The 6220-nt window shown below is 39.1% G+C and overlaps 1 protein-coding gene across 3 annotated transcripts in view; it reads right to left on the reverse strand.

Annotated features, from left to right (window-relative positions):
* The window catches only part of BCL11A (BCL11 transcription factor A), a 136797-nt gene extending 131994 nt beyond the window's left edge, over positions 1 to 4803 (reverse strand). For all 3 annotated transcript variants that reach the window (XR_011149610.1, XR_011149612.1, XR_011149611.1), the window contains exon 1: positions 4684 to 4803. The gene's annotated coding sequence lies outside the window, so the exon portion shown is untranslated. The remainder of the gene's footprint in view (positions 1 to 4683) is intronic.
* Between the last annotated feature and the right edge of the window lie 1417 nt (positions 4804 to 6220).

Genomic DNA, 6220 nt, shown 5'->3' on the forward strand with positions numbered 1-6220 from the left:
AAAATTTGTTAATAGAAAAAGGACCAAATATACATTATTTAGGAGAAAGCACGTGGATGAAAGTACAAAAGGTAGCATGACTGCTAGATAACCAGTAAGAATTTGTGAGTTCACATAGACTGGGGGCTTATTTCCACAACTGCCCTTTTCTTCTTTCTGTACAGTGTAAAGAAAACCTAAATCAGGAGTAAGTTGTATTTATACCAGGTAGAAACCCTTTGTATTTTAGTAGAGTTGATGCACCCAAGAATGAACCCTGTATTCAGGAGCTCAAAACATTTCAGCATTTCACCCACACACTGGAACACCCATCCCAGGCACTGTATTCCTGATGCAGACCTGGGACTGCCTTATTTAAAAGGAGTTTGTTGTGAACATCATGCACATCTAATCCACTGCTCACTTGTTTGTCTCCTGCTTTCTATTCTCTCACTCAATTTTTACCTGTAGCTAAGAGAATACATAACACACGTTAAAATTTTGAACCCATCAGGAAACACTTGCATATTTGTGTGCAACATTGATTTTGCCCTGTGCTTGTTTGCCAGTCATCAAGGCAGAAGTAATTGAATGTGCATATCCACCTATACACACACAGATAGGCAAGAAGTCCTAAAGGATACGCACATAAACTACATAATTGTAATGACTTTGTTCTAAAATGTTCCTCTTGCTTTTCCCTAATTTTTCAGCCCATTACTTGTGACTCTCCTTTGCTTCATCTCCTCTTCTTTTTCAGTTAATTTTTGTTTATTTAAAGACTTATAAGAAAGCATCACTTCCATGCTTACCTTGCACATAAATTCCCTGACCAGAAAACTGTTCAAAAATAAATTATTATCAATTATCTATGGTTTACTTAATCGACTACAACAAAGAAAGCCTGTGAACAATGCACCAGACTGGATACAAGTGCCAAAATCACAAAACCCTCTAAAAGAAGCTGAGCTCTACTTATGCCCTCTTTTCCCATTTCTGCATGAAGTTGAACATAACACCATCATGTAAAAAGGTGAGGGGAAAAAAACCCTTCAAGAGGGTTTCCCTACAAGGTCAATGGATATGAAAATTTCTCCCCACTCGCACATACAATTGAGGTGTTTCAGTAATTATCAGTATCCATTCCCCTCTTTAAAGTTTCCCTGCAAGCAGCAATCAGAATTATATACGATCTCTGCATGAAACTAATGAATTCATGACAAAGAAGACTCCTCAACATGATAAGAGATGGTGCATCAGGGGTATTAGCACCAGGCTTTAATGCTCAAAAACAGGCTCACAGCCACGTTCACACTATAATGGAACTGGAACAGTACCAGTGTCACACACCATCAGCTGTCCAAGGACTTGGGTCCCTATCAGAGGAGTAAAGAAAAATGCAAAGATTAAACAGCTTTGTTCTCTTCCTATATCAAGAAAATAAAAAAAATACACTTGTCTGCTCTCCATGTAAAGCTTTTAATAAAGATACTCATCTTAGAAACTTCTGTTCAGGTCAGAGGAAATACTTTCTCAACAATAACAAGTAACACCTCTTCAGTACTCCTGTAAAATAAGTATTACGTGCAAAATGAAGGTAGTATGCTAAAGAAAAAACTACAAGAGCCCTATCCTGTTAAATTTGGGCAATACCTTCCTGGCAACTATTTCTGACCCAAGAGGCTTTCTGAACCTATACCTACCACCTAAGGTTTTTTTCCTTCTTCAGGTGCAGCTAGCAGAGATCACTGTTCTTTTTATAGAGAAGTAATCTTAAATTACAAGCGCACTTTTCACTCAATTTTCCTGCCCGAAAGGAAGCACATTAAAGGAAAACTGAAAGGGTAAGGAATTTTATGCACATAATATCTTTGGAGGGTACCAGAGTTCAAATCAAATCTTTACAGAACCACAATAGCCAGGTTCTCCATGTGACATGCAAGCACTTCACGACACAAGGTTCCTCCTAAGAGTGAAAGCCCAAGAAACTGAAGAAACCTACAATTCCCTATGCCAGATACTTATCCAAATGCTATCATCTTTATACCTTGTTAAGCAGACCCTTTGCTCATGCTTAACTGTTGAGCATCACAGGTCCCATCCACACATCCCAACAAATGAACATCCCAAACTTACTATCCCCACATCTGATGCATGCTGGTGGAATAAAAAAAAAGACTGATTTATGGGCAAAAACGAGTGAAGAAGAATGGGAAATGGTGGATTCGGACATGATTGCAACTAACACACAGATTAGGAAACACCTGGAAAAGCAAAAAATCCTCAACACCCTCCACTGTTATCTTGCTTGTTCCCAGACATTTAAAGCTACACCCCACTAGCAGACGGCAGAACAGCAGCGTCCTTTAGATGACCGGCCCAGGTAATCAAAGCAGAAAACAGCCAGAAATAACACTGCCAAGTGATTAGAAGAGAACTGGTTGTAAATTCAAACACCCTTTTGATTCATTAATCTCCAACAGCTAAAGACAAACCTAAAGCGAAATTAACGTGATTGTAAACCGAGCACTCCTGTCCTGTGGCTATTTTTCGGCCTGCTGAGAGAGAATGAGTTGATCAAAGACAGACACTTCAGTGAGATTAGTGCTGCTTCAGCGAGCTCACAGTTAGCTCCCATTAACTAACCTGTGTTAGGAGCTGGTAACACCGGCATTAATCTCTGCTCCAATTTGGAGTGAAACCAGGGAGTGACCCGTCCATCTCCTGGTGACATTTGCACCCGCCCTGCGAGCCTGTGCGGGTCCAGTGAAGCCTTTTGCTGCTGATGGGCAGGGAAGAGCGCTACTAATTTTACATCAAGGGCACAAGCATTCAAAACTTCCCTGGGAAAGCAAAGCAGAGGTTCCATTTTGCTGGCTCATCACCAGTGGCACGTTGAAATCCTACCAAGTGACTGCAGTGAAGTGAGGAATCCCCTGGAATGGCCCCTATGAGGAGCTAACAACCATTAGAAAGAAGCCAGGCTGGAAGGACAAGTGGCAGTGTTACAGAACAGTGCCAAAAGGATGCCCTCCAAGGCAAGCTCAGTGTTTCAGCAGCAGCCAGGACTGGCTTAAAAAATAAATGGTTTATGCATTCACAATTCTGAGCAGCTTGTACAGTTATAACTCCACAGAACTGCATCTCTTAAGTAAACTGATGGAATTAAAAAACAAAGGAAAAAACCAAATCCACAACAAACTACTCAAACTCTTCAGCCACCACTTTTTTAAATCCATCCATCCAAAATCTTTCTTCAGTAGCCCCACCTTCTGCTGCTGTTCAGTGTTAGCTCCCACCATAGATCTTCCCGTGATAGATTAGTGAACCCTGGGAACATTTATTACAAAATGCAGCTTTCCAGATTTGAATTTCATATTTTAGCTGATATTCATCAGAGCCTAAATGTATATATACAAATTATTGCTGACAAAAATCTCTCTAGTGAAATATAGTACATTACACAGATAAGATCCTCTGCACAAACACAGAGCTTGAATAAACGATTTTTTCTGATAAATTTCTGTGATGTGGACAATATCTTAATACCACAAAAATATTTTCTCTGCAGCAGTCTCCCTCTCAGATTTCACATGTTGAAGCAGAGAGACTCAGGTGCAGTAGCTGGTACATAACTTTTCATGCAGAAACCCCAAATTCCTCCAGAGCTGCCTTAAAAAAAAAATCTGTTTAGGCTCACTTATCTTTAATCATTAAAATTTTATAACATTTAAATATGATAAGAATCACAAAGCACTTTATCAAATAAAATAGTAACAGGTAACTAGCTCACTTAGGAGAGACAAAAACAGTCTTTAAAGAGGGAAAAATGGACAAGGTTGCTACTTCCCACTGAAAAGGGACAGGCATCTACAAGAAAAATTCCTTATGGCATACAGGGTGGTGCCTGAATAGACCCAAGTGGAAGAGGGATAAGAAACAACAACAGCAAGATTGAAAGGAATATACAGACAACTTCTTTTAACCAGGAATAAGACTGTCAAACTTCCTAAGTCTATCAAACACGTGGTCTCCCACAAGTACTTTATAAACCACATCACACTATCATTAACTTCACAGATTAGACTAAAATAATATATGCAGACTATGATATAGGAAAATGCATAGCCTAGGTGTCTATAAAGCATCTCTCCATAACTCAGTAATACCCTCTAACAGATTAAAAGTATTCAGATATCACCTCATTTTTCCAAGGAGAAGGATATTTACTCCTTGATAATGTAGCAGCAATTTAAAAAATAAATTTGAACAAATAAACCCAAGCATCCCCCCCACATCATATCACTCTAAAGTAATGCTATCTGGATGACATAGACACCCACCAAGAAACTACCCCAACTACAATATTTAGTTAGTTTTTAGGCATTTCTATAACCTGGGCACTACACAAGAGTATTTTAAAGGTAATGTAACACACCCAGCAAAGAAAAGCACTACCTTGAAACAAACTGTCCTCATACTCTACACGCTCTGGAACATGAGAGGGTTTAGTCATTGCTACATATAAAACTGGGGAAATTACATGGGCAGAAGGCAGCAATTATACATTAGAAACAAATAACTAATAGTAACCAATATTAGAATAAATAAATGGCAAACAACAGAAGACCCCTATTTTCTGTAGGGAAGAAAAAAAAAAAAAAAGAAAAGCCAAACTACCCACAGAAGAGCCAACCCAATCACCTCAAGTAACACTGGAAACTAGAACTCCTAAATTCCAAGACAGTAAGAAGAACACCATTCAATTATTGTTCTCAGAACTGTCCCTTTTCCAGGAAAAGCATATCATTTGTGAATCCAAGCTCTAACCACGTAAGAGCTCACCCAACCACCTCACCTTAACTTTACCACTCTCTGTTTCTCCTGCCTTTTCTCTTTAACAGCTAAGCATTGAAGATGGTCAAGCTTAATTAGTCTTCACTTCCATTTAACATTAGAGTTGCACCTGAAGAAAATCTTTTGTGCTTGATGAGCTGTTAACTTTTTCCTAAATGTTCTAGGTGATTTAAAGGAAAGTATCGCTTCTCCATTAAAAACCTGCCATCACATCTGTAGGCAAACGCAGCTCCTGTTAAGGTCCTAAAGCACACAGCAGAAACAGATTTTAAAAAAATAAACGTGAGTAATTGGCCTTGTAAACTCGGGAAAAATAAAGGCAGGTGTTTTCCTCACACTAAATAGATGGTATGAATGTGAGAGAAAAGAACAGGAAGCAGTATACAAGTTTTCCTGATTGTAGGATCACACTATCGTTGTGAGTACCATAAAATATTAAAGAAAACCCTGATGAATTTCTGAGAATAAAAAGCGCTTGACTAGAGGTTTAACAAAAACTCTCAATAAATTTGCTTTGTTTTTTTTTTTTTTTTCTTTACCAATACAACTCCTTGCAGAAGCATCAATGGCTTTGAAATGTTAGGATGATCACTACCATGCAAATATTCAATAGATAAAATAATTTTCATCTTCCCATTAAGTTATTTGAGTAGGGTGGGTAAGACTATCCTGCTAAAGGTACATTTGTTTTGTTAATTTGGTAGAATTTCAGGACAAAAGTTAAGTTTGTGTTTCTTCAAAGCATCTTGCAAGGCAACATGTATTTTACCTCAAAAAATATGCTATGGACAACTCAGAAAAGTACAGAAATCGTGCTAATCTCAGAGAAAGGCTGTGATGTGGCAAGTCCTCAGGGCAGCAGGAAGGAGAAGTTTTCCCAAAGATTCATTCAGCCTTACTAAAACATTATGGGTTTTGATTTTTTAACTTTTTGCAGACTCGAATGTGAGGGGGGAATTGTTATCTAAATGCCATCGTCTCAGGGTAGTTTGGTTGGTTTAATACTCAGTTTGTAATACAGAGTGTTGGCCCAAAGCTATTGTAATAATTGTGGCCTGAATGGAACTTTGAGGAAAGATTAGCCAAGGCAATTTACAAGAGCATGTAGTGACAGGAGAAGGGGGAATGGGTTCAAACTGAAAGAGGGTAGGTTTTGACTAGATATTAGAAAAAAAAATCTTCCCTGTGAGGGCGGTGAGGCCCTGGCACAGGGTGCCCAGAGCAGCAGTGGCTGCCCCATCCCTGGAAGTGTCCAAGGCCAGGTTGGAAGGGCTTGGAGCAACCTGGGACAGTGGGAAGTGTCCCTGACCACGGCAGGGGGTGAAATGAGATAAGTTTCGTGACCCCTTCCAACCCAAACCACTCCGTGTTGCTATGATAATTA

Source organism: Aphelocoma coerulescens, chromosome 3, assembly GCF_041296385.1.
Source record: "Aphelocoma coerulescens isolate FSJ_1873_10779 chromosome 3, UR_Acoe_1.0, whole genome shotgun sequence".
Taxonomy (NCBI): Eukaryota; Metazoa; Chordata; class Aves; order Passeriformes; family Corvidae; genus Aphelocoma; species Aphelocoma coerulescens.